Source organism: Tamandua tetradactyla, chromosome 2 (assembly GCF_023851605.1).
Source record: "Tamandua tetradactyla isolate mTamTet1 chromosome 2, mTamTet1.pri, whole genome shotgun sequence".
Classification (NCBI taxonomy): Eukaryota; Metazoa; Chordata; class Mammalia; order Pilosa; family Myrmecophagidae; genus Tamandua; species Tamandua tetradactyla.
In genome coordinates this window covers 48,605,834-48,631,014 of record NC_135328.1, presented here as the reverse complement: position 1 = coordinate 48,631,014, position 25,181 = coordinate 48,605,834, and the positions used below count along the sequence as shown (strand labels likewise).

The 25,181-nt window shown below is 45.9% G+C and overlaps 1 long non-coding RNA gene across 2 annotated transcripts; it reads right to left on the bottom strand.

Moving 5' to 3' along the window:
* Window positions 1-475: 475 nt before the first annotated feature.
* On the bottom strand, window positions 476-20,943 carry LOC143660068 (uncharacterized). Of its 2 annotated transcripts, XR_013163829.1 has the most exons (4): window positions 20,841-20,943; window positions 20,502-20,688; window positions 4,795-4,933; window positions 476-789 (listed from the first exon to the last, which is right to left on the bottom strand). It is a non-coding gene; the product is annotated as an uncharacterized LOC143660068 (long non-coding RNA). The 2 variants fall into 2 exon arrangements; XR_013163830.1 differs by lacking the exons at window positions 476-789; window positions 4,795-4,933 and adding an exon at window positions 17,690-18,040.
* Between the last annotated feature and the right edge of the window lie 4,238 nt (window positions 20,944-25,181).

Here is a 25,181-nt window from a genome sequence, read left to right as displayed (position 1 = left end):
ACAAGGTGCTCAAAGTCTGGAGGGGGGATTCAAATATTGGTGGCCAATAATCACTGGGTTGTCAGTAGCAGCCATCTTTTTAAACTAGATTAGGCAAAAAAAAAAAGAGAATTCCATAGAATAAACTGGGATTCTAATGGAAGCAGTAATAAGGCAGGAAAGTTCCCAGGGCTTTTCCAGGGCCATGTGCTCTCCTGTTTCTCCTTCTCTCTGTGCACCTGTCTTTGTTCTTCTCCCCTTTTATGACCCCACTCTTCTCTTCTTCTCCTGGCTCACCATCTAGTTTGGCTGCTGCCACCATGTCCTTAGTCGCTGTGTATATTGTTTGCTCCAGTGACCTAGAGACACTGACCAGCATCTCTAAGCTCCAATTCCAGACTTACCTGAGAATCTTATAGGCCCATAGATTGCAGGTCTACCTTGGATCTAATAAACTGGGACACAGGGCAAGACATAATCTGTTTATCCACTCCCATGAGTCAGACACTAGGCTTAGTATATAGGTGGGGTTGAGGGATGCAAACCTCGGGAAGTTTAGGACTGTGGCTGTAGTCAGAAAGAGCTGAATCCAGAGAACCAAACACCACCATGACTTTCCTTAAATTGGGCCATTTTTTTTCCCTCTGTACATATTAGCTTCATTCTCTCTCATCACAGATATTCTTCATCCACATGGCAGAAACAGATTGCTGACAGTTTTATATGTTACTGCTTCTATCACCAAATAAGAATTGGCTGTCTAAGGGTCTCTTTAAAACTCCTGGGAAAGTCTCCAGTGTGTTGGAGCAGCTAGAAGAAAAAACGAAACATCGTGGAACTGTAACTCATACCAAACTTTAAAATCTGTTCTATAACTACTTGTTAAAATGTACTTGGAAATTTCTTGCTTTTTTGTATATATGTTATATTTTACAAGAAAAAAAATCCCCTCCAAAAAAAGTAAAAGTTCATCTTACCTGTTTCAAGCCAGCTAAATGAGAAGGGCATATGAAACCAATTGTTTTTCTTAACACCAAGGACTGTGAATGCCAAACTAGTTGAATAAATGTGGGAGTGTTTACAAGTCAATTATATCATTGAAGATAAAGATGGAAAAAGTCCAGGTGTCTGTCCATCTTCATGCCCCAAGTAAAAAAACAAACAAACAAACAAAAAAACTTGGGAAAGAATTCTGATTGGTCCATCTATAGTCAGGTGACCACTCTTGCTTGACCCAATCAAGGCTCTAGAAATCAAGGCTCTAGAAGGACAGTACCATAACAGAAAGGATTTGTCACCAGGAAAATGGTGGTCCTGGGAAAATTGACCAATAAGTCTCCACATTTTATTATGATTGTCTGTTTACATGTCCCCCTCTCCCTAGCCCATGGTATTAAAGCTTAAGGACCATGGCTACTGTATGTCTATCCCACCCCACCTTATAATCAGCATCCAAACTCTCTGTCTCTAACCTTCCAAGATCTTCCATGTTCTTACCCATCCCAGGAAGTGTTCTTTTTTCTTCAGTGTGTGCGGGCTGGGGGTAGGGGTGAGAGGGTGGATAATTGCTCTGATTTCAGCATAGAGCCTTTATATTGAGGTGGTTCTTCATACACAAATCTTCCAAGGAAAGATTTCAAACAACCTTTCTCTTTCAAGGACCTGGCTCTGGCAAATCAAAAGCATTTTGGTAAACAACCAAGTGTCTATCAACAGATGAATGGATAAACGAAATGTTGTGTGAACATACAGTGGAATATTATTCAGCTGTAAAAAAGGATGAAGTTCTGATACATGCTCCAATATGGATGGACTTTGAAAACATTACATTGAAATAAGCTAACACAAAAGAGCAAATATTGATGATTCTTCGTACATGAAATATCTAGAAAACACAAATTCATAGAGGCAGAAAGTAGATCTGAACTTTTTAAGGGTGGAGTGGTAGAGGAGGAACAGAGAATTCTTGCTTAATGGGCAGTTTCTGTTTGGGATAATGAAAAAATTTTGATAATGCATGGTGGTGATGGTAGCATAATATTGTAAATATAATATAACCATTGAACTTTACACTTAAAAATGGTTAAAATAGAAAATTTTGTGATACATATGTGTATATATATCTATGTCTATATCTGTATACAACCAGAATAATATATATATTTTAAATTAGTTTCCAGGCTATTTCTCTGTCAAAGCTTTTTTAAAGTGAAATTTGAAAACTCAAAGCCAAGAAATTGACCTTTTGTTTTGTTTGCTTTCATTTTGTTTGGGTTTGGTTTGGTGTCCTTTCCTCCCTGAGGTACTAAGTCTAAATTTTAAAGAGAGAAGAGCCTGGGATTTGAGGTACTAGGAGGACTTGCCAAGGAGAAAACACACTGGGCAATCTTCCCAAATGTTTATCACCCACACAGGTTAACATAGTAGTAGTGTGAAGTAATCTGTTCAAGGGTACCAATACATATAGTCAAAGTGCTGCGGGAATAGTGAGAGCAGAGATATTAAGCGTTGCAGGAAGAAGCTACAGGGGAAAAGGACCTAAAAGTTGGTCCTTGAAGAATAAGGAGCAGTCAGCAGGCAAAGGAGCAAAGCTGTGCAAATATGCAGAGTGTAGAGAAAGGGTGAGAGGTTCCCTGGGGCTGGTGAGAAGAGTACAAGGCTGGGAGGGAAAAGAGGGAGCCTGGAGTGGTAGGCAAGGCTAGCTGGAAAGATCTGGCATCCCAAACTGAGAGCATGGGAGCCACATCCCAGATAATCTCATCCAAAAAAAGATGGTTTTAAATACCAACCTTATGCTGATGACTTGCAAATTGAAGTCTCTAGATCAATCCTCTGCCCTAAACTCCAGATTTGTGTATCAACCTGATGCACCCATTTGTATGTCTAATAGGCATCTCAAATGTCAATCTAGAATTCACCTCCTGCTCATCCTTTCCAAGCCTGCGCTCCCACAGGCTTCCCATCTCACCTGTTGGAAATTCCAACTTTTCCATGGCTCAGGGGAAAAACCTAACAACCATCCTCACCTCTACTTCTTATTATCCCTCATATCCAATCCATCAACCTCAAGCCTCAGGGCCATAAAGGAGGTGCCTCTAATGAGTACCAAGTTATTTTCACCTGTGTACAAGAAGGCAAAGCCTGGTCCACACAAAGGATGCATCCTAATTCTCCGGGCAGAAAAATGATGGAGCTGGAGTGTAGGAAGGAGGTACTCCAGAAGGAAGGAACATGTGCCAAGGGCACAAAAATAGGGGAAAGAGGCCTTGTGAGGAGGGGAGACCAGGGAGACCAGTCTGGCTGGAGGGCAGGGGTTGGGCTTCAGGGGCGAGTGGAGGAAGACTGGAGAAGCAGGTGGAGTCTCTCCAGCTCTCTAGGTCCCCCAGCTCACCTTGCAGGTCCGTCACAGCCACCAAGGCTGCCCGCTGTGTCTGCCCCTGAATTCATCCGGGCTTCTGCCTATTGCCTCCCTTGGCAGTCAGGGCTTCCTAAACCCCTGTTTTGGCTCTAGACTTTGGCTCCTGTTGCTCCTCCATACCTGTAGCCTCTAAATGCACAGTCATGAACCTGTGCTCGTCAGCGCGACAAAAAAATGCAAGTGGAGAAATGAGAGAAATAAGGACAATGTGGCATTATACAAAGAATTGCATTTCTGACCGTATGTTACAACCTCATATGAAAATGTCTGGACAGATCAAATGCTGGAATGGTCTAGCTTAAAATTTAAACTGTATGATGTGCACAAATTTCACTTTAGGGGCCCTAAGAGGAAAGAAACTTCAAACAGATATGCAGTCATTACAATAAGAGGCCTGCATCGCAAAAAATCGAGAAGATAATGATGTGAGTATTAAGATACTACAGCAAAAGGAGACAGTGATTTCAAATGTGGCTCTCAAATTGAAAGGCTCGAAGGCAATTCTTTGCCTGAAAGGTGGTAATTTGCCGTCAAGCAGTTTCTCACAGGGGCAACTCCACGTGTGGGTCACAGCACAGATTTATTCATTTACTTATTTAATGGAGGTAAGAGATTTTTATGGGCAATTCCAGGAAGCCATCTAATGGATAGTATTTGTGCATATCCAGCTGGCATGTGTGTGTGTGTGTGTGTGTGTGTGTATACATGTGTGCATGACTGCATATGTTTGTGAGCTGTGCAAAGTTGTCAAATGTCTTTTCTTGGATAGGAATGTTCTTTTTGTGTTATTTCCTTCTGATTTATAAATATTAAGATGCCCTTTATTTTATGAAATGATATTGATGGCATGTCCTTATAAGACAAAGTATCTCCTTGTTGATTTTCTTGTAGGTAGTGCTCTGCTGGTTTCCAAATTATTTTCTGAATTTACTTGTCCATGAAATCTCACCGGAGATAAGTCCTCATTTATTCAACATTTGGTTTGAACTCTCTGCTCCAGCTTGACCTGAACACCCCCTTCAGGACACAACTTTCAATATGTGTTTTTTGCTCCAGTTGGTAAGATTTACCCAGCATGTAAGGCCATGTGGGACAAACTCAAAAGGGGAAGGAGTTATGATTCGACCTCAGAGACTAAGCATAGCTGGGACTTCCACCACTCATGATTCACAATTTTCAAACAGTAACCAGAGTGATCAATTTAAACTATAAATCAGATTATATTATTACTGTGATAGAGACTGTTGGTCTCTCCCATATATCTGCGTGCTCCTTTATATTTCCCAGCTACCCTTGTAAATAAGTTGGCCATATGACTATTTCTGGTCAATAGGATATGAGTAAAAGCAATTTGTGTTACCTTCAGGCTAAAGTGGTTAAATATCTGGTATACCTACCTCATTCTCTCTTCCTCTTCTGTTACCCAATAAATGACATCAGGGTGACTTTGTAGCTTTAAAGCGACAGAGTGACGAGATGGAGGCAGCCTGAACCCTTGAGTAACCATCTAGAAGAAATCCTCTGGATGACATTAGGCTGTGATGCAAGAGAGAATACATTTCTATTGTAGCGAGTCACTGAGATTAAGGGGTTTATTTGTTACTGCCACATAGCCTGTCATATTCTAATACACCACCATCTTAGTTTCCTGGGGCTGCCAAAACAGAGTACCAAAGACTGGGTAACTTACAACATGCATTATCTCCCAGTCCTGAGGATTGGAAGTTCAAAGTCAAGATGTCTGCAAAGCGATGCTTCCTCTGAAGTCTGCACGGTTCTGGCAGTGGCCAGCAATCCACGATGCTCCTTGGCTTGTGCCATAACCCAATCTCTGTCTCCATCACATGCTGCCCCACTTTGTATCTGTGTTTCTCTTACTAACTGTCCAAATTTCCTCCACTAATGACACCAGTCATATTGGTTTACCATCCACCCTAACCCAGTTTGACCTCATTTTAACTAATAACATCTTCAAAGATCCTATTTCCAAATACAGTCACATTCACACAACGGGAGGTTAGGACTTGAGCATATCTTTGGAGGGGATACAATTCAATCCATAACACACCACCTTGCTAAAATACCCACTAGTGCCTTCCCATTGCATTCAGAAAAAAGTCCAAAATCTTTCCCAAGGTCCACCAAACCCTACATGTTCTGGCCCCCGGCTGCTGCTTCTACTTCCTCTCCTGTTCCTTGCTTGGGTCTGAAGGATTTCAGCATCCAGGGGCTGGACCCGCTGTAGCTCCAGAGCAGCTCTCTCTCTGGTCTCTGTACATAGTGGTCTCAGCATGGCCAGACTTCTTATCTGGCTCCTAGATCAAGGGTCCCAAGAAAGACTTAGCCACAGAAATCACTTCAGCTGCCTTCTGTTAATCAATTTAGTCCCCCAAACTTGCCCACTCTCATGGGGAGGGGACACAGACTCCATCTCTTCATGGGTCGAGGGAGTAACAAAGAATTTGCAGACATGTTTCAAAGAAACCATAGGGAGAGTTAACCTCCCTCTGCCCATGCTGAGGACACAGCCATCTTGGCTGCCATCAAAATTTAAAATACTGTCATTTTCTCCTTAGCTGGACGATACTGTAACAGCCTGGGTATAAGAGGGGTGGGGCTCCAGGTCTGCAAAGGTTCTAATGTTGTCACATCTTTGGATCATGAGGAGCTTGGGCCTCTCAATCTTCCTGACCTGACAGCTTTGGCCCCAAAATGTGACCAGCTGTGCTGTCCAAGAGGCCACAGGAACTGGGACCCCACAGTAGCCTAGTTGCAATGAATTCAAACCTGGGGTCCAGTTTAGGGAACATTTTAGAAAGACCACCAAATTCATTCCTTCAGTCTTTTAAAAGGAATTTATTGCACACTTATGGCCACTAACCAGCAGTGTGACTTTAGTCAAATTACTTAACCTCTCTGAGCCTCAGAATCCTTGAAGGTAAAGTACAAGCAGAAATGTTAACAACAGCTGCCATTTATTGAACACCTACCGCATTCTAGATACCAGGAATGCTAAGCTCATTGCATACCTATCTTACATAAACCTTGTTCCTATTATAGGACCTACCTATTTTGTAGATGAAGAAATAAGTTCAGAAAAGTTGAGTGTCTTGCCCAAAGGCATACAGCTAATTGTGTCAGATACTTCTAGTTAATATTGTACATTGAGCCAATAAGGGAAATCTCCCCTTCTGCTCTACCCACATAAAAAAATAGCAGATAAAGTATAATAAAAAATGTAAATATATATAGCCGAGTTTAAAGCCAAGACAGAGAAAGCCCTGGGAACCAAAAACAAAGATGGTACACAGACTTAAAGCAGTATCCAAGGTTGAGGCATTTGCTGGGTAGAGGGACAGGGGGACAGTGTCTAGGTCTTAATGGAAGAGTTTGGCGGCCCCCCTGTGCATGCAAGAGGCTGGGACTGAGCTATGGGTGTAAAGCCAGTGACCTCAGAGAGATGCTTCCTAAGAGGAAGAGGGACCAGCACAGCTCTGCCCCGTGCCATCTGCTCATTGCTTCCCAGTGACGTTTCGGGAAGCTGGAACATCCAGGTCACATGGCTAAGTCAGGCCTGGAGCAGTCATTTTTCTTGGCCACCGGATTGCTGCTCTGTGTGCTGATAACTCGGGTACTGTTGGTTTGTTTTGTTTTTTCACATGGGCAGACACCGTGCACTGAACCCGGGTCTCCGGCATGTTAGGCGAGAACTCGGCCACTGCACCACCATGGCCCGCCCTACTATAGATTTTTAAAGCATTCAACTTAATCCATTTCTAGAAACCTCTCTAGTTATCTTTTCTAGTTAGTATCTACTCTAAAAATGTATTAGGACTGATAAGAGATAAAAAAAGAAAAAAAGGAAACCTTGGAAAGTAAACAAAGCACTTTCACATCAATGAAGGGTCAAAGATGAAATTGCCATGGTCATTAAGACGCCTGGTTGGAAAACAGTCCTTGTCAGAACATGTCAGCTGGGGCCAAGACCATGGTCAGAAGAGAGCTTTTACCCTCAAAGAAATCTGTGACACAAGAATCAGACTTCACATGAAGCTACTTAGCTCTACTTAGGTTAGAAAACAGACAGTATAAACATACAGTAATTGAAAGGAAAAAGGAACTAATCACAAACACATTTTCAAACCACTGATGGGGCCAAGAAGACAGCATCACAGAAATTAGAAAGTACCATACTTACAAATAAACAAGGACAGTAACTCTATCAAAAGTTGTGGGGGGAAATTATGCCCACTGTTCTTGAAAGAAGCAAAAAGGCTTACCATTGCTTGGGCCAAGAACAGGAAAAGAAAATAGGAGTCCAGGGCTGCACCATAGTATAAAGCCCAAAGTGATGGGGATTTATTCTGAGAAGTTAATAAACAACCTCATCTGGTTTCAGGGCAAACCTTGGGACTACCAGTACATGCTCAGCTCACTGTACCCCTCTCTCAGTGGAGACAAGCTTGAGACCGCTCTATAGATAACTCACAAACCAGGGCACAAGGGGCCCCCAGGGTTTTCCCTGTACTGTCTTCCCAAGCACTGTTGAAGTGAGTAGACAAAAATCACAAAGCACACAATGATACTAGCCACCAAAAGAAAGATCCGATGGGTACAGCCCAGATGTGTACCCCAAGATGTGAAGATGAAAGAACTACCTGAAGGAGTTTTGAGGTCAAGCCTGCTGAAAGAAATAAAGAGGGGGATGAATACATAAGACAAGGGCAGGAGGAATAGGGAAAAAGGATGGGCCAGTGAATGACAGAGCTAGAATTCCAACCCAGGTCCACAGCTGAGCCAACCCAATGCTGGGATTTACTGTCAATCTGTGGGGGGAGGGATGGGGAAGAACAGAATTTCTTTTGGACCATCCCTTCCTTGTCTGTTTACCAAGAAAAAAAATGTCTGTTCCCTGGGTCAGGAGCTACTGGGCTGCATCTGCCATTGAGTTTCCAAAGAGAACAGATCAAAGGGATTGATCCCATTTATTACAGGACCTTGGATGTGGTGAAGGAAATAAGGGTTAGCTACTGCCCTTCAGGTTATCAACCAAGGTCTGGGCATAGATTCCCCCCCCCCCAAAGGATAAAGAATACCTTATGATTCAATTAATTAATTCATTGCTTCTTAATTAACCAAGCATCATCCCAGGAATCCTGGGAATTAGACAGACCTCTGTTTAAATCCTGGCTGTTAAAGCCTTGAACGAGTCACTCTGTCTCGCTAGGCCTCAGTTTCCCCGACTCTTTTTTGCATGGGCAGGTACCGGGGATCAAACCCAGGTCTCTAGCACAGCAGGTGAAAACTGTACCTGCTGAACCACTGTGGCCCGCCCAGTTTTCTCAACTCTTAAATGAGGATAATAAACACTCCCCTCGCTGTCTCGTAGGGGAGAATAGAGAAAATGCCCACAAAAGCCCTGAGAACAGGGACTCTGTAAGTGAAGTTCACGCCCACCTCACAGCCCCAGGTCTCAGGGTGCACATATTTCTTTCAACCAGAAAGAAATGGGTGGAGAGAGAGAAAGTGTTGAAGGGGCCACAGTTCTGAGATAAAGAGGCTTTAATGATGCCTCCACCTTCCCCAGACCTGCTGCTTCCTCGTCTCCTGGCACCCATCAGCAGATTCTGCTCAGTCCAATTGTTTTGCTTCTGTATCTGTGGTTTTGTGACAGTTTTAAAGATGCCAGCATTCCATAGAATTCACACTGGCGCTAGCCCAGCCTCAGCTGCTGTCCTCTCACCATCATCGCCAACGTATGTTTAACCCGCTGTTGTTTCACTTGTATAAGCATCCCGTCTTCTTTCAAGTCTAGAATGAATATGATCCTTCCCCTCTTCTTTCAAATCCTGCCTTCCAGCCACACGCTTGCCTGACTCTCAGACACACACTGGGCTTCCTGTTCCCAGAGACCCAGAGGTGAGCAAGCTTAAGTATGTTCTGAATTACAGACCGACTCACGGACACACTCACACTGACAGACACGACCCTGTCAGGTAGATGCCGACTCTGTCAAAGTCTCATGAACACAGGCTCACTGAGACCCAGAAGTTCCAGCACTGATGACTCACAAGGTCACTGAGTCCCCAAAGGTCAGATGCTCAGATGGACAGACACACAGACCCTGACACAGAAACACAGGTGTGCAGTCACCCAGTCACAGGGACCCACACAACAGCCATGCACTCACAGACGGAAACCGAGAGACTCCCAAAGCCCTTCAACACAACCCCAGACCCACTGCCACCTTCCCAGCCTCACACAGAGCCCCCTAGGCTGGACGGCCCAGGAAGTTCTTATGAGCCCATTTCCCACAACCCTTACCTCAGCAAGGGGACTGAGTGTGACCCAATGTTCTGGTATCACTAAGATGCAAGAGGAGATTGCACCTGGGAGCTTTCTCCTCTGGACAGTGGGGGTGTGGAAAAGTCTATCCTCATCATCATAGCTCACACAAATCGAGTTCCAGTTGTAGGTTCCAAGCGCTAGCTCCAAATGTTTTGCATCATCTAACCTACCCTCTGGAGTAGGAGTGTTATGAAAACCATTTAAAAGATGGCAAAACTGAAACACAGAGAGGTCAAGTAACTTACCTGAGATTACACAGCAAGCAAAAGCAGAGCTGGTTTTGAATTGAGGAAGACCGACTCGAGGCATGCTCTTAACCACAGACCAATCTGCCACCGGGATCATGGCCAGATTACAGAAGAATGCCTAGTCAAGATGCAAGTAAGCCAAAATGCTTTTCCAAAGGCACAGAGTTTCCTGGGTCCCGAGGCCCCAGCTGAAATCTTTCTCTCAGGGTAGGCTGTGTAATTGGTAAGGCCCAAAATACAAACATGGGCCACTTGTTGAGAAAGAAGAGGAAAGAAGTCATTAAAAATTCTAGAATATAAAGCTTTTCCCTTTCTTCCATGGTCTCTCTCTTGGCTTACCATCAAGTTTTTTATTTGCTGTTTAAAGTCACTTTAAGTAAGGAAACATTAAAATGTTAAGTCAGTAGCATGAATTTTACCATTCATCTTTATATCTTGCAAAGACAATTTAAAATGCAAATATAAGGGCATTTAACTTGTAGGCAGGATCACTGAAATTACACACATACTTTGTAGCTCATATATTTACATAAGTATTTCACTCTTACCAGAATAATAGAAACGCTGCACAAAACTAACACAACTATTTTTGTTTCACTTCTTGATATATGTACATTCTCCTAACACTCAAGCTTTGGCTTACTGGTGACTAAGAAAGGACTGAGAGGAAAAGGAAGTTTGGCTATTCCATCTTTCCTTTCCTTCGATGTCATCGTTTTCAGAATAAGTGGTAAGCTAATGTAGAGAAGTAATACAATGAGTTTACTAGGTAGTTTATGTTTGTTAGACTACCTAGTAAACTACTTCTGCATTCGCAGCAAGTTCTGATTCAAATACAAAGAATGCCCTCTTGGGCCTGGCGACACCCCCACTAACTCAGTCCCAGAGGTAACACGCTTACCTGTAGTTGCCTTGAGTCTCCCTGAACTCCTACGTATTGAGAATCCACCAGAATTCTGTGTTAATGGGGCACTACAAATGCTATATGTAAATGGGACAGCGGACAAGCATATGGCATGCACCTCCTTTGATCATATTCATGTTCCATTATCCCATCGGACATTACATCCAAAACACGAGTTCAAAGATGAAATTATAGAAGAATTTCAAAATGGCCATAGCAGAAAGCAGAGGAGTAAACCAAATGCAGGGGACCTTCTGAGCTGGGGCTTTGGGTAACGGCAAGGGTCTCATGCAGCCTTGACTCACACTTTCTCCTCCCTCAGGCTGCTTCTGGTTCTAGGGGCCCAGCCACTCCCCCTCAGAAAGACCGTGGCCTATGCAGGGCCCCCTCCTCTGGCAGGTGCTTCCCTCACCTGGTCCAGCTCCTCTGGCCTGTTTCAGAGACAAGTGTCTGAAAGTCCAACCTCTCAGGTGTCCCAATTTCAGGATGTGACGAATTACAAGGCTCATTCCTCATCTGTTTTGAGGAAAGCTGGGTGTTTCTGGGTTCTCTTCTCATGCACAGACTTCTATGAGCAGCCCAATCATTTCAGCTACCATCTGCAGTCCCCAAGTGTCACTGTGGCCTGGACCTCACTTCTGAGTTCCAAACCTGTTCATCCACCTGCCTGTGAGATGGATCTATCTCAGGGTCCACAGACATCTCAGACCCAGAGGTACTCACCTGCCACCTGCCCCAAACCTGTTCCCCATCTCAGTGTCCGGAATCATCATCCTCCCTGATGCTGAAACCTCAAACCAGAGAGTCGCCCTTGTGTCCCTATCTCACCTCCCCACCCCCCTCTGCAGAGCCTACCCTGTAAGACCTCTCCTGTCTGCTTCCTGGCCTTCCTGCCCAGCCCAGCCCTAGCACTGCCTTGGCACGGTTGTCATCATCCATGCAGGAGCCCCCTCCTACTCCTCACACCTGTCTACCCTCTTCACTGCCACCCTGTCACCCCATATGAAGCATGAATTTCATCATGTCAGTGTCCTCCTCAGAATCTTCTCAGCGCTTCTCTTGCCTTCTGGACGAAGCAGGCACTCCTTAGCCCTGTGTAATAGGGAGCATTCTCCCTGGGGAAAATCGCGCCATGGAGACTAGAATAGGGTGGGCATTTGGACATGAGTAGGGGAGGCATTTCCTCTGCACTCCAGGGCCAGGCCATGGAGGTAGGGACAAGGGTCAGTCTGGCCTCAGAGGATGGCTACAGTTAGAAACGTCTCCTAACCTGACAGGGTGAGCACACCTTGGGAAAATGTCGGGGCGGGGAGAGGGGAGGGAAGTCACTGTGAGAAGATGGGCAGGGGTGCGTCCTGAAGCAACTTTTGTAAAAGGCACCACCATAGCTGAGTGCAGCAGAGATGGCTGTGTGATTACTAAGCCTGCTTCCTCTTCCTGCACACCCAGCTAAATGTCATTTACCATTCTCCCTTGCAGTTAGGTGAGGCCATATGACTGAGCTCTGGACAACGTATTGTGGGTAGCAATGAGATAAGGCTACTTTCAAGCCTGGCCCACAAAAATCTCCTGAGCGACTGTCCTTGTTATTTCTTGTTCCCCACTCACCAGCTAAATACAGAGAAAGACAAGGCACCAGAAGATGCCAGAACCACACAGAAGGGACCTGGGCCTCTCAATGGCTGTGTGCCTCTGCCCTGCCTCTCTGCCACACACGCTGCATTGTTACATGAATAAGAAAGAAACTTTTATTGCATTAAGGCACTGAGATGTCGGTGCTGTGAGTTCACAGCAGTTAGCTTATCCTGACTCATCCACTGCTTCTCTCGCCATTGCATCCTGGAAAATGACTGTTCCATCAGAGTGTGGTAAGGTGTGACTCCGGGGTCACCACTGTCCCTGCCAGTGGGCAGGGTGTTTGCTAGGCTGCCACACAGCCTGCTTTTCTCTTCATAAATAATTAATTTTTAATTAAGCAAGCAGTCTATAAATACCTCCTCATTTTTTTCTTTAAAAAATACACAAATGGGGCAGGACACGGTGGCTCAGCAGGCAGAGTTCCCGCCTGCCATGCCAGAGACCTGGGTTTGATTCCTGGTGCCTGCCCATGCCAAAAAAAAACAACAAAAAAAAACAAAAAACACAAACGTTACCAAAAAAAGTTAAAGTCCCCTTTGACTCTTCTCTGCTACCTCCTCAGCCATCACCACCACCACACAAGGTCTTTCCCTACAGCCTCCAAGATTACAACTCTTATTCCCTCTTGGATTATCCTTTCAAGCCTTGTTTTATGCATTTATATTAATGACAAATAGAAAAAAATTGTATGTTTCTGTTTCTCTGTCTCTATCCAACAATATCTCCTCAGGTTATTTCACAGATTTATCTCGTACTTTTCAACAGTTGCATAGCACTTTCTAGTATGACTATACCATAGTTTATTTAGCTAACCCTCTTTTGAGAGACACTTAGGTTTTCTCCAGTTATTTTATTTTTTTTTAACTCTAACAGACAATACTGCAGTAAATATCCTGACACAGGCCTTCTTGTGCACATGTGCAAATGTTCTCCCTGGGAGAGATATAGCAAATGGACTTCTTGTTCTCCAAAGTGGCTGTGCCCATTTGCAGTGTCAGCATTGGTATTCAAGAGTCCCCATTTCCACATCCCTTCACCAAAATTTAATATCAAACTTTGCTCTTTTTTTGCCGATCTAATGAGTAAGATAGAGTTCATGGTTATTTAATGTTTTCCTTGATTACTAGTGAAATTGAACATTCCTCAAGTTTATTGGCCATTTGAATTTCCTTTTCTATAAATTGACTATTTTTAATCATTTGCTGAGTGTTCTATTGGGTCATTTGTCTTTTTCTTATTGATTTGTTAGAATTCTTTATATATTTTGGATGCTAATCCCTTATCTTTTATATAAATTGCAAACATTTTCTCCTGGGTTATAGCTGGTTTTCAGCTTGTTTATGGTATCTGTTGTCATTTAGAAGTTTTACATTTAGTATGGTGAAATCCAGCAATTGTTTCTTTTATGCCACTTGCTCTTGGCCAGTCTGTTTTCAGCTGTGACACGGTGAGGCAGAAAACCAGCAGCCAGTAACACAGGCCCTCCCTCTGGTGGACGCATGAATTTTCTGTTCCTCTTTGTTAGATTACAAGAATTTCAACTGACCTCTGCTGAGGATATCAGATTTAACTTGGGAGTGGGTAGGATAGGGGGCAATTATTGTGAGGAAAGGAGAAAGATGCTCCTGTGATGGGGAAATGGGGGTCTTAGAGTCCTCAGACTGTTAAAAAGTAACTTTATTTTCTTCCCTTAAAGCTGGTCAACCCAGACAGATGGTTGATATTCTAAGCCCTTCATGATCTCCCCTCCCTGTTATAATCAACCACTTCCTTTCATGTAACTTTCACTCACTGAATTCTTTACCAAACCCAACTCATATCTTTCTTATGACTCTTTGGCTTTCGAGAAACAGGAAAAAAAATGATGGCACTTATTCTGAGACAGTCCCTGTACTAAGCTGTTTGTATACCACCCCATCAGTCAGGATAAGCCAGGCAATGCTGCAGTAACAATAAACTACTAAATCTTGTGGTCTTATACATACCAAATTCTATTTTCTTGCTTATACTACCTGAACAGTGCAAGTCAGCTGTGGTATGGCAACACATTTCTTTCTTCCTGGACGCATCCCATTGGAAAAGCTTCTGTCTGGAACATTGTTAATTGTCAGAGTGATAGACTGTGGCAAACAGAAAACCAACTCTTAAAGCTTCTGCAGAGAAACAACACGTCACTTCTGCCTATGTCTTATCCAGCTACAAATCACATGGCCAACACTGATTTAAAAGGGCTGGAACATTGGTGACCGATAAAATAATCTACCATGGTCTACTCTTCTGGCCACCGCACATTCAGTTCCCTCCATCTCCTACACGCAAAAGAGGCTCAACTCAAGGGTAGCAACATCCAAAACAACAACCAAACTCCCATCCAGCCACTGCTTCAAGCTCACAGTCCACGATTGGATGATGCCTGGGATTCTCTTCATCAGGACCATAATGGGCTCATCTTGGGCCAGTGATCTATAAACCAAAGTAACCAGCTGCCTTCTACCCGCAGGTCCCATAGACTGTAGCAAAATGGCACAGAGGAGTAACAGTTAAGCACCTCCATTCGGAAGGGGCAAAAATGGGAGCACACGGCAGCCTCAGCTCTGTAGAAATTCTGAAATCTTGCCGGGCAGACATTTTGAGGGGTTCCAATCCTGGGCATGGGGATTTTCCTTGATTAAAGCCTGATTCAACCTCCTGGAAGGAGTGCCCCAGTCCAGTGCTCTCCATGACTTTGGTTCTTGGGAATCCTTCTTTTACTAGGTTGAATCATATGGAAATCCACTTTTGTAGGTCAAGAAATGGTTGAATATTGGCAGTTTCATATAGCCTAACCTATCTTTCTTCCATAGATGATGAGAGCATTGGAGAATATGCTCAGTTTAGGGGTTGAGCAGATTTTCAGCCTTTTTCCTATCCATGAAAAACTGGAGGACCAAGGGTGGTTTTAAGTCTTAACTGTAACAGTCTCTTTTATTTTTTTTTATTTTTATTTTTTTGCATAGGCAGTCACCAGGAATAGAACCCGGGTCTCCAGCATGGCAGGCGAGAACTCTGCCTGCTGAGCCACTATGGCCTGCCCTATAACAGTCTCTTTTAGACTGGATTGGTTAGTCTCAGTGAAGTGGGTATTGGTGAACAGTATGACAACCTATCACATTATCTCACTGAAACTGCACAAAACCTTTCTGAGATAAATGCTTTTATGACCCCTGTTTTGCAGATGAGGAAACTGAAGTTCAGAGAGGTTAAGTACTCTGTCCAAGGTCACAGAGCTAGTACATTTGAGTCAAATTTAACGATACTGCTATACCATCTCCTCAAAAAGAAAAAAAAGTTTATATCATAAGGACACAGGTGGCTGGGAAATGGAAAGCTGTCAGTATCTGAGCACCTCTCTTTGTGCTTAGTTATAATGTGAACGCTTTGTTTTGCATTGGCATTTCTATCATTGAATTTTCAGCCTCTGCTCCTCCTTCCAATTCTTCCCATGTTTCAAATAGAAAATCCAAGAAAAGAAATCTGATTGGCCTAGCTCTAGGGCATAGGTAACTGGCCACTCTACTATTGGCTCTTATTGGGTCAGATACCCTCTCCTGGTCAAATCAGCTCAGGCGGAGGTTATGAAATATAAAACATGGCCTTCAAAGCAGGACATCATAGGGAATGATTTGTAATTCCTTAAAAATACCATCACACATGTCATTCTTTTAGCCTGGAATGACCAAGTTGTAGCGCTATTCAGTAATTGTGTAGCTTGATTAACTATTATTACACGTTCTGTGCTACGCACATTTAACGTTCACAAAACCACATGGGGTAGGCACCATCATTAGCCTCGTTTTAAAAGATGGGGAAGCTGAGGCTCAAAGAGACGAAAGGTCCATGTTTCACATCTTAAGTGCCATAGCTGGGACTTGAACCTTTACCAACTGACTTTTGAATGAAAGCACATAACCACCATACCATAAGGGCTGATGTCGCCTCTTCCTGGAAGCCTTTCCTGATTTCCCCTTGTCCAAGTGGCTTCTCTTTGTGCAACACCCACAAACATTTCTCCTGCTCTTAGGAACTGGCTATATTTTGCCTTGTGCTATGTTTGATGGTTGTGTTGGATTTAGCTCTGCATCTTCGTTCACTCATTCTTTCTTTCATTCATTCAAAAGTGAGTATTTACTGAATGTCAGGCCCTGCAGAGACACTAGGGATACATCCAGACACAGTCCCCGCTTTCACGGAGTTTATCGTCCAGTGGGGGAAGACAGACATTAAACAGATAATGACACCAGTAATTATTTAATTACAATTGTTATAAATGTTATGAATAAGTCCAGGGGGGGCTATGAGCATTTGTAATAGGGGACCTGATTCTGGCGAGGAGGGAGGGGATGACGTTTCTGAGAAAGGAACATTTAGGGTACGTGCTGGAAGGGCAGGTCGGAACTGTCCAGAGAAAGCAAACAAGGGGGTGGATGGGGGCGGGAGGGGTTCAAGGCTGAGGAAACAGCTGGAGCAAGGCCCTGGGGCTAGGAGAACTTGTAGGTTGAGGCTGGGCACAGCGGGCCAGGAGGGCAGGGCAGAAGGTGGGACCAGAATACGCCTGGCACTGCTGTTTGGATGAGTCTCCCTGCACCCATGCTGCCAGGCCTGAGGTTGGAGGAGGTGGAACAAGGGGTGGCAGGCATTTTGTCTCTGCCGAGCCGGCAAGCGTGAGCGACTGCTGTTCTCTGGTCCGTGCCCCTGGGTCAGGAGTAAGGCAGCAGAGGACATGTGCAGCACACTTTTATATATGTGGGGCCATAATATTTAAGTGTCTTGGCTGTAAGCCTGCGACTAGGTCCCCCGACAGCCAAGCCTTGCTCCACACGCTCTAACAGCTGTCTGTAAAACCCGTTTATGGAGCCTCCATAAATTTCCCAGCTGCTGCAAACACAGGGCTGGGGACAAAGAGTCAGAGGGAGGAAAGCGTGGGAGTGCGGCGGCTTCAGCAGCTCTGCCTGCTCCTTCTCTGGGCCCCAGCTTGCCCCTGCCCACCTGGGGCTGCCTTACCCTAAATTCTTTTATTGAAGCTGATCTTAACGTTGACCCCGTGGGGCCGAGCTGGGCAATCCGGCTCCGCACGGAGGCAGACACTTTCAAGATTGCAGCAAAAGGCACGGTAAATCAGAATTAAGTGTCATGATAGTGATTTGAACTGACACTGTTTTCACCTTGTCCATTTACTGGGAAATATATAACAGGAATAGATTGAGCCTGTCATATTGTACCTGAAAAATACAGCTGTTAGGGGAGGAAAGGCAGCTGGCACCGAGGTAGGGTCCCAGCGGAGAGTGGGGGCATTCTAGGGGGTGGGGGACCTTGCCATCAGTGCCCCATTGGGGTGACAGCCTGTCCTGGGAACACTTGACAGCCAGACTGTGCCTTCCAAGTAAGGGTCCGACAGGTCTCCAGGTAGTCACACACCAGTTGCTGCAGGGGACTACCCCTGTTGCCTTGAGAATCCGACCCCCCAGGCTACAGGACATTTAAAAAAAAAAAAAGAAAGAAAATGTTTTATAAAGTACAACATAGACACGGAAAAGTGCACAAATCATAAATAGATAACTTGTCTACTTTTCACCCACGGAATACAGCTGTGCAACCGACACCCAGATTAAGAAACTGAAGAGTGCCGGACTCAGGAGCCGCCCCCCACCCCCTCGAGCGGCCATTCTTCCTCCCTCCGCTAGGGGAGCCATTGTTCCAGGTCTCAAGCCGCGCACTGGTTTCATGCAGGGTAGTTTAAGGAAAGTCACACCTGTTTCATGAGGGCATGTAAAAATTTCCACCTGTCTTTTTGGCCCCCAAAGGAGAAAGGAACCTCTTAACTTTAAAATCGTTTATTAGGAATATGAACAGCAAATATCCTCCTATCTCCTCCCTGGACCTTGCCTGATTTTGAGCCCGTTGCAGAGGCGGGGCTGGCATGAAGCTTCAGGGAAGAGGCTGGGATAGGGTGGGGGAGGGCAGGGGTGGGCAGGAGTCAGAAATGGGGGTAACAGAATGGCGGGGGGGTGGGGGGTGGGTAGCTTCTGGTCCGGGTTGGCTAAGGAGGGGATGGAGAGTCAGTGAGGGGCCAAGCCTCCAATATGGAAGAAATTTCAGGACTGGGGTGAGGCTCAGGGATGGGGTCAAAGAAGGGTAAGTGTGGAGGAGAAATTGAAGGTCAGGCTCCAGTAAGGTTCAGAAACGGGATGAAGCCCTGGGTGGGAGGGGCTCTGAGAGGGTGGGGGTGAGAGGGTCAAATTGGCCCATACTTGATCATACAAGAACCTGATCTCCAAAGGAAGCCCTGGGGCGCGGGCTACTGACAAAATGCGGAGGAACACTTTTGGAGCCAGGACTGAAGCTACTTCTCTCTCCATCCCCCCATCTTCCCTTAGCCCGCTCCCAGCAGCCCCACGTTTGTCGCTCTTTCTACCCTGCCCTTCCTAGCCAGAGCCCCACGTCCACTGGGCGGAGAGCAGACAGGTGCCACAGCACCGCCAGCAGGTGGCCCTGGAATGACTCTTGCTGCTCTGAGTTCTGACTCAGGTTTGGCTCGGATTTGGCTTCTACCCTTGGCTTCCTCTTTCCTGCTGGGCCTGGAACTCTGTCCTGAGCCCACCCTGAATGACCAGGGCTTGTACTTCCTGCAAACCCCTGCCAGCTCCCATCGCCAAGAATCACAGCTTCCCCCTGAGTTCCTGGTTGCTGGCTGACCCTGCTTGGATTTGCCTCTTCAGTAACCCCCTCGGGTGTGGATACCTCTCCTTTTCAACCCCCACCTTCAAGCTGGCCCAACCCACCACCCAGCCAGCCACCCATCAGATACTAAAGATGAGCCAAGGACCCCCCAGCTCTATTTGCCTCTTTGATAAAGTAGAGCCCTCACTTCCTTCCACTTCTTTCCATTCCACTCACATCCATATCCTGACTCCATCTTTTACTATTGGCCCACCAGTGCCTGCTGGACACGGCAGCCACCTCTTTCCCCTGGCCTTGACCTTCAGTGCTTTAACCCTCAGCCCTGGATTCCTTCTACCTTTGGCCACCTCAAGGAGGACTTGTCCTCAGGATCCATACTCTGAAGATGGACTGATTTCTGCCAGGAAAGCATGGTGCTCGGGACAAGAGAAGATATTTCCTTTCCACTTATATAAATGTCAACTTAAAATCTTCCTTGACTATCCTGTCCCAACCAGAATTTTATATCTCAGCTCTTTGTTTCTTTCACCAAGGTACAATAATCATCTTTTCAGTTCCCTTGGAACCAAAAGCTGAATTAGCTTCTTGTGCAACCAGTGTTGGGCACAAAAGCATCATCCTTCAAATGTCAGTTGAATGGCTGGAGGAGGAGTGGTTAGAAGCATTCCTAACCATTCCTGACACCTCCACTTAATGGCTATCATTTAACAGCTCTAGGCCTCACTTTTCTCATCAGTAAAATGGGATAATACCGCCTTACTCCTGGGGCTCTATGAGAACTGAAAGCAATAATACACATTAATATTTGGCACTGCACCTGGCGTATGGTAGGCTCCCAATAAATGGTACTTATTATTATTTTTATTTTCTATCACTATTGCAACAACCACTAGTGGTTTCTATCCCCCAAACCACTTGGTTCCAGCAACCTCCACCTCCCCTCCACAGAGCCTTTGAGGTCTTAGGTGGCCTGGAGCAGGGCTTTGCTCGCAGCCTCGGGCTACCTGCTTACATCCTCCCCAGGCTTCAAAGTCAAAGCAAAATGTTGGCAGACCCTGCACCTTCCGTTTGACCCCGCAGGGTCCCTGCCTATCTGTGGGCAGAGCTGGATAAGGCCAGGCTGCCTCCCCTCATGGGGGCCCTCTTTCCCCATCTGCTGGCAGCTGAACTTGTCTCCCCAGTCTCTAACAGGCAGTCCAGGGCCAGCCCCGGGGGAGCAGCGTGGAGAGGGGCCCCGGGGTCTGCTCACCGGGAGAGGCCGCAGCTCTGCTGATGAAGGGCCTTTATCGACCTGCCTCGGCGGACGTGGCCGCATCATTCACAGGCCCCGGGACGGAAGCCCATTCATCTGGGGCACGGAATGCCAGAGGGGCTGGGATTTCTCATTCTAGGGCGACACGGAGTTCACATCAGGAAATATTAGTCTGATGAGTTCCCTGCAAGTGGAGGAACTGTCAGGCATTAATCACAGGCTGAGGGGGAAGGCAGTGCTGGGCCCTTGGTCCAATCCCCCAGGGTCTCATCCTTTCCGGGAACTTCAGAACCTCACCGGGCCTGAAGACAAGAATGGAAATTACCCTTGAAATACCTCAGTCTGCTCTCTGCCACTCTCTGAAAGCTTTCTACCTGCAGCTAGTATCCTTTGTGAGAACTTGGGCAAGCGGCTTCACCTCCCTGAGCCTCAGTTTCTTTGTCTGTAAAATGGGATTGGGAGCACCTCCGCGCCAGGCTATTGTGATGTCAGAATGAGATCACGCATGCCAGCAGCCCGACCCGTGCTGGGCATGCAATAGGTGTGCCATAGAAGCTGGTTCCGGCTTCCTTCGCCTTGCCTCTTCTCTACTAGACTACGCAACACAGGATGGCAGCATCTGGTTTATTTCTTATCTCCACAAGGCCTATGAAACAGTGGGCAAGTGAATGAATGAATGAATGAACCTCAGCCTCTTGGCTGAATGCAGGTTGCAAGCAGTGTTCTTTGAGCAGAAAATGGGGAGGTGGGGTCTGGTGTCAGTTTCTGACACTCTGTAAAATGTCTTTCCCCCTTTCCTTGCCCTGGACCCGCTCTGTACTCCTGTATTGAAGAACTAGCCATGTGCTGCACAGAACGGCAAGGGACAACATGTCAAAACAGACTGCATAACTCCTCTGCTTAAAGCCCATCTGTGGCTCCCAGTTCCCTTAGATTAAAGCTCCAAATCTTGGGGCCTCATGGTTTGGGTACTACCTGCTTCTCAACCTCACCCCCGCCCCCCACCTCTTCACTCTCTCTTCCAGCCAGTCTGGGTTTCTCTCAAACCTCGATCACACTACAGAGTCTCCTGCCTCAGCCCCCTATTTGTGCTGTTACTTGTTCAGAGCTATGTCTTTGGATTCCTGAACAAACCATGTCCTCTCTGGCTTCCAGGCTTTTGGACATACTGTAGGTACCCCCCTTTGGAACTGCTCCTCACTTTCTGAGCCCAACAAGCTGTAACCCAAAGGCTCCATGTGGACGGGAGGCTGCTGAGCGGAAGGCCATGTAAATTTCCTCGGGGCTTCCCACCTAGGTGCGTGGGGTGATGGGGATGTCCAGTCCACTGAAGAGGCCATGGGCTCAGAGTTAGAGTCCTACACAGGCTGGGCAGGTAGCCGTGGGCAGCCTGGGTGGCACCAGCTGCTGGGCTCTGGGGTTGGACTGTTATCCAGGGCCTGGCACCTAATATATCTTGGGCACTCCAGGAACCAGCAGACCCCACCTGGGGGACATGTGCATCTCTACCTCTCCCCTGGTAGCTATAGTCCTCTCTGGATCCCAGCCACTGCTGGCTTTAGCTGTCTGTGGGCAGAATGTGTGCCAGTTTGCCTTGGCTTACTAAGGACTGCTACCACTTGGCCTGCTCTCATCACAAGGGTCACCCTTCCTCCCCGCTTGGAGAGACACCTCAGGAGCCTGGGGGCGTTCCCTGCTGCTCATCTCTTTAGTGTCTGGCTATAAGAGGCCTTTGGTATTGAGGCACTACCCCTGGAGGCTGGGTGACTGCAGGGGTAAGCATGGCTGGAGCAGAGGGGCCGAGCCAGGCATGTTTTACAGCTCTGCCCAGACAGCTAATGGCCTCGGTGACATTGCTGCAGCCTCAGGACAGTCGTAAATCAGAAAGTGACTGCCCAGCCATCTCTGCTGCCCCCCCCCCCCCCAGACCATCTGTCCTGAGAGGGGAGGCGCTCCCAAGGGATTTGGGGCCTCCTGGCCACAGGCTACTGAGTGGCTCGGTGCTGGGCTTAGCAAGGGAGTGAAAACCTATGTCAGGCAGTGGTGAAGTATGTGCGGGGGCAGGGCCAGTGCATGTGCACGTGTGTGCACGTATGTGCGTGCGTGTGTATGCATGTAGGTATTCATTCATGCCCATGCACACAAGTATCTGTAACTTTGTGTGTGTGAGTGTGTCTGTGTGTGCCTGGGTGTATGTTGCCTGTGTGTGTGAATGTTTGCAAGTATCTGAATTAGTGGTGCCTGTCTAAAGTGTGTGTTAATGTATGAATGTAGCTGTGTGTGTGTATGTCCCGTGTGCGTTTCTGTGTCTGTGAGAACTCTATAATTGTGTGTCTATCTGTTCATGGATGTGTCTGTGTGATTCTCTTTCTCCACATGAACCTCTGTAAGCTTTACACATGCGTCAGTACATCTGTGTGTGTCAATGTGTGTTGGTGTGGTAAGAACATCCACGTATATGTGTCCGCATCAGTGAACATCTATATCCTTTTATTCAATAAACATTTATTGTGTACTGCCTATGTGTTAGACTTTGTCCTGGAGGGTTAGGATGTGGCATTGAACATGCAAAGTCTCTGCTTTGTGGGCATGTTGCATTCCAGCAGGGGAGACTGATAACAAACAAGAAAATTAAGCCGGTAAAGAGATAGAGTTTGGTTTGATCGGGTATGAATGGGGAAGCTCTTGAAGTAAAAATGGGCAGAGAAGGCTACTCGGTGGACAGGACACTTAGTAGAAGTGTGAACAAAAAAAGCCATGTGAAAAGCTGGGGAAAGAGCTCCAGGCAGAGGGAACAGACTGTGTAAAGACCCTGAGGCTGAGACGAGCAAACAGGCCCAAGAGGCTGGAGTGCAGGGAGTAGTGGGCAAGGGGGCACAAGTGAGGATGAATGAATAGCTGGGGCCTTAGAGGCCTCAGAAAGGAATTTAGATTTTATTTTAGGTGTGAAGGGGAAGTATATAGAAAGCTTTAAGTAAGAAAACGAAAAGCTCAGATTTAAATCTGTTTAAGATCACGTTGGCAGCTCTGTGAGAACAGACTTTAGGGAACAGAAGGAGCTGGGGACCGGTGAGGGGTGCGGGATGGAAGGATGGTGGTTAGGACCAACACGGGGGCCGTGGAAGTGGAAACGACGACTACAGCAGGACCCACCTTCTTCAAAACGTCTCTTTGTAAAATTTCAAACCTACAGAGAAGTTGAAAGAAATTAATACACCCTGGTCACCATTGGGAAACTTTTGGAACACTTTTCTTCTTCTTTTCCTCCCAATCTGAGAATTAGTTGCAGGCATATATTCTTCAGCATTTATTTTCTAAGAGCAAGGAAATTGTCCTACATAATCACGATACCATTATCACACTCAGGAGATTTAACATTGACATAATTATCTATATAAGTATCTAATATACAGCCCATATTTAGATTTTACCAATTATTATTATTCTGTTTGTGTCAGAAAGTAAAGATGTCTTCAAAGACTGGTGGAGAGATGTCAAAAGGACACAGGAGAGGTTTAAAGGGGAAAAAGAATGACCATAACATATTGTAGAGTATTGAATTTCAAAAGGACACATGAATGCATAGAAATACTCAAAGAAGGAACAGGAAGGAAAGTTCTCTACAGAAGAATGCTAGCTAATAAATGTAGAAGAAATAATGAAATTGGAAAAATCATCATTGTATAACCAACAATATAATAATTAATTCAAATAAGGCCCCCTCATGGATGCTAAAACCATTGGATGAAATGTTGGGGACACAGAATTTTCACACAATTTCAAAGTATAATCCAACGGATTTCCATTTAAAATAGAAAAAGTTTTCTTCAAAAAGGTGGGATCTGGCAGACACAACTGTTCTAGTTTCCTGACTGCTATGACAAATACCACTCAGTGGGTTAGTTTAAACAATGACAATTTATTGTCTGATGAGTTCAGGATCTGGGAGCCTTGCTTCCTTCTGGAGTTGGTAGTGTCTTGGTGAGCTGGTGATCCCTCTCCTTTCTCTTTCACTATCTTCTGGCATCTACTCTTCCTTTTTCTAAGGCCCCAGTAACAGGATTAAGATCAATCCTGAATCAGTTGGCCACACCTTAAGGAAAAATAACATCTTCCAAAATTCCCATTTACAGTGGGTTCACACCCACAGGGACGGGAGATTAAGGTCATGACACACACACACGCACACCCTCCTGGGGTGCAGAATTCAACCTACCACGCAGCCTTAACCAAGGGGTCAAACCAGCATCACCAGTAGTGGGAAACAGGACAGGGTGTGGACATGGACTACAGGAGTAGCTCTTGGATTAAATATGAGATTGAGGAAGGGACGAAAAATCAGAACCAAGTCCCAGATTTGGCACTTGATCAAAATTTTTACATGGTAGTGTCATTTACTGAGAAGGAAAAGATGAGGTCAAGAGTCCTTTGGAGGAAAGTGGATCAAGTCATCCATGCTGGCTCTGGCCAGTTTGAAATGCCCACACAAGTATATTTGTTGAATATGCAGGTTGATATGTGAACCTGTAGCCCCCAGCAGTTTAGGAGTAGATACGGAAATTCAGGCATCCTCAGTGTAGAGTAGCCATGCGACTGGATGACACCATCTAGGGAGCGAATACAGATTCAGGCAGGAAGACCTGGGCTGAGGCTGCAGCTTCCACCAAGAGGAGGAAG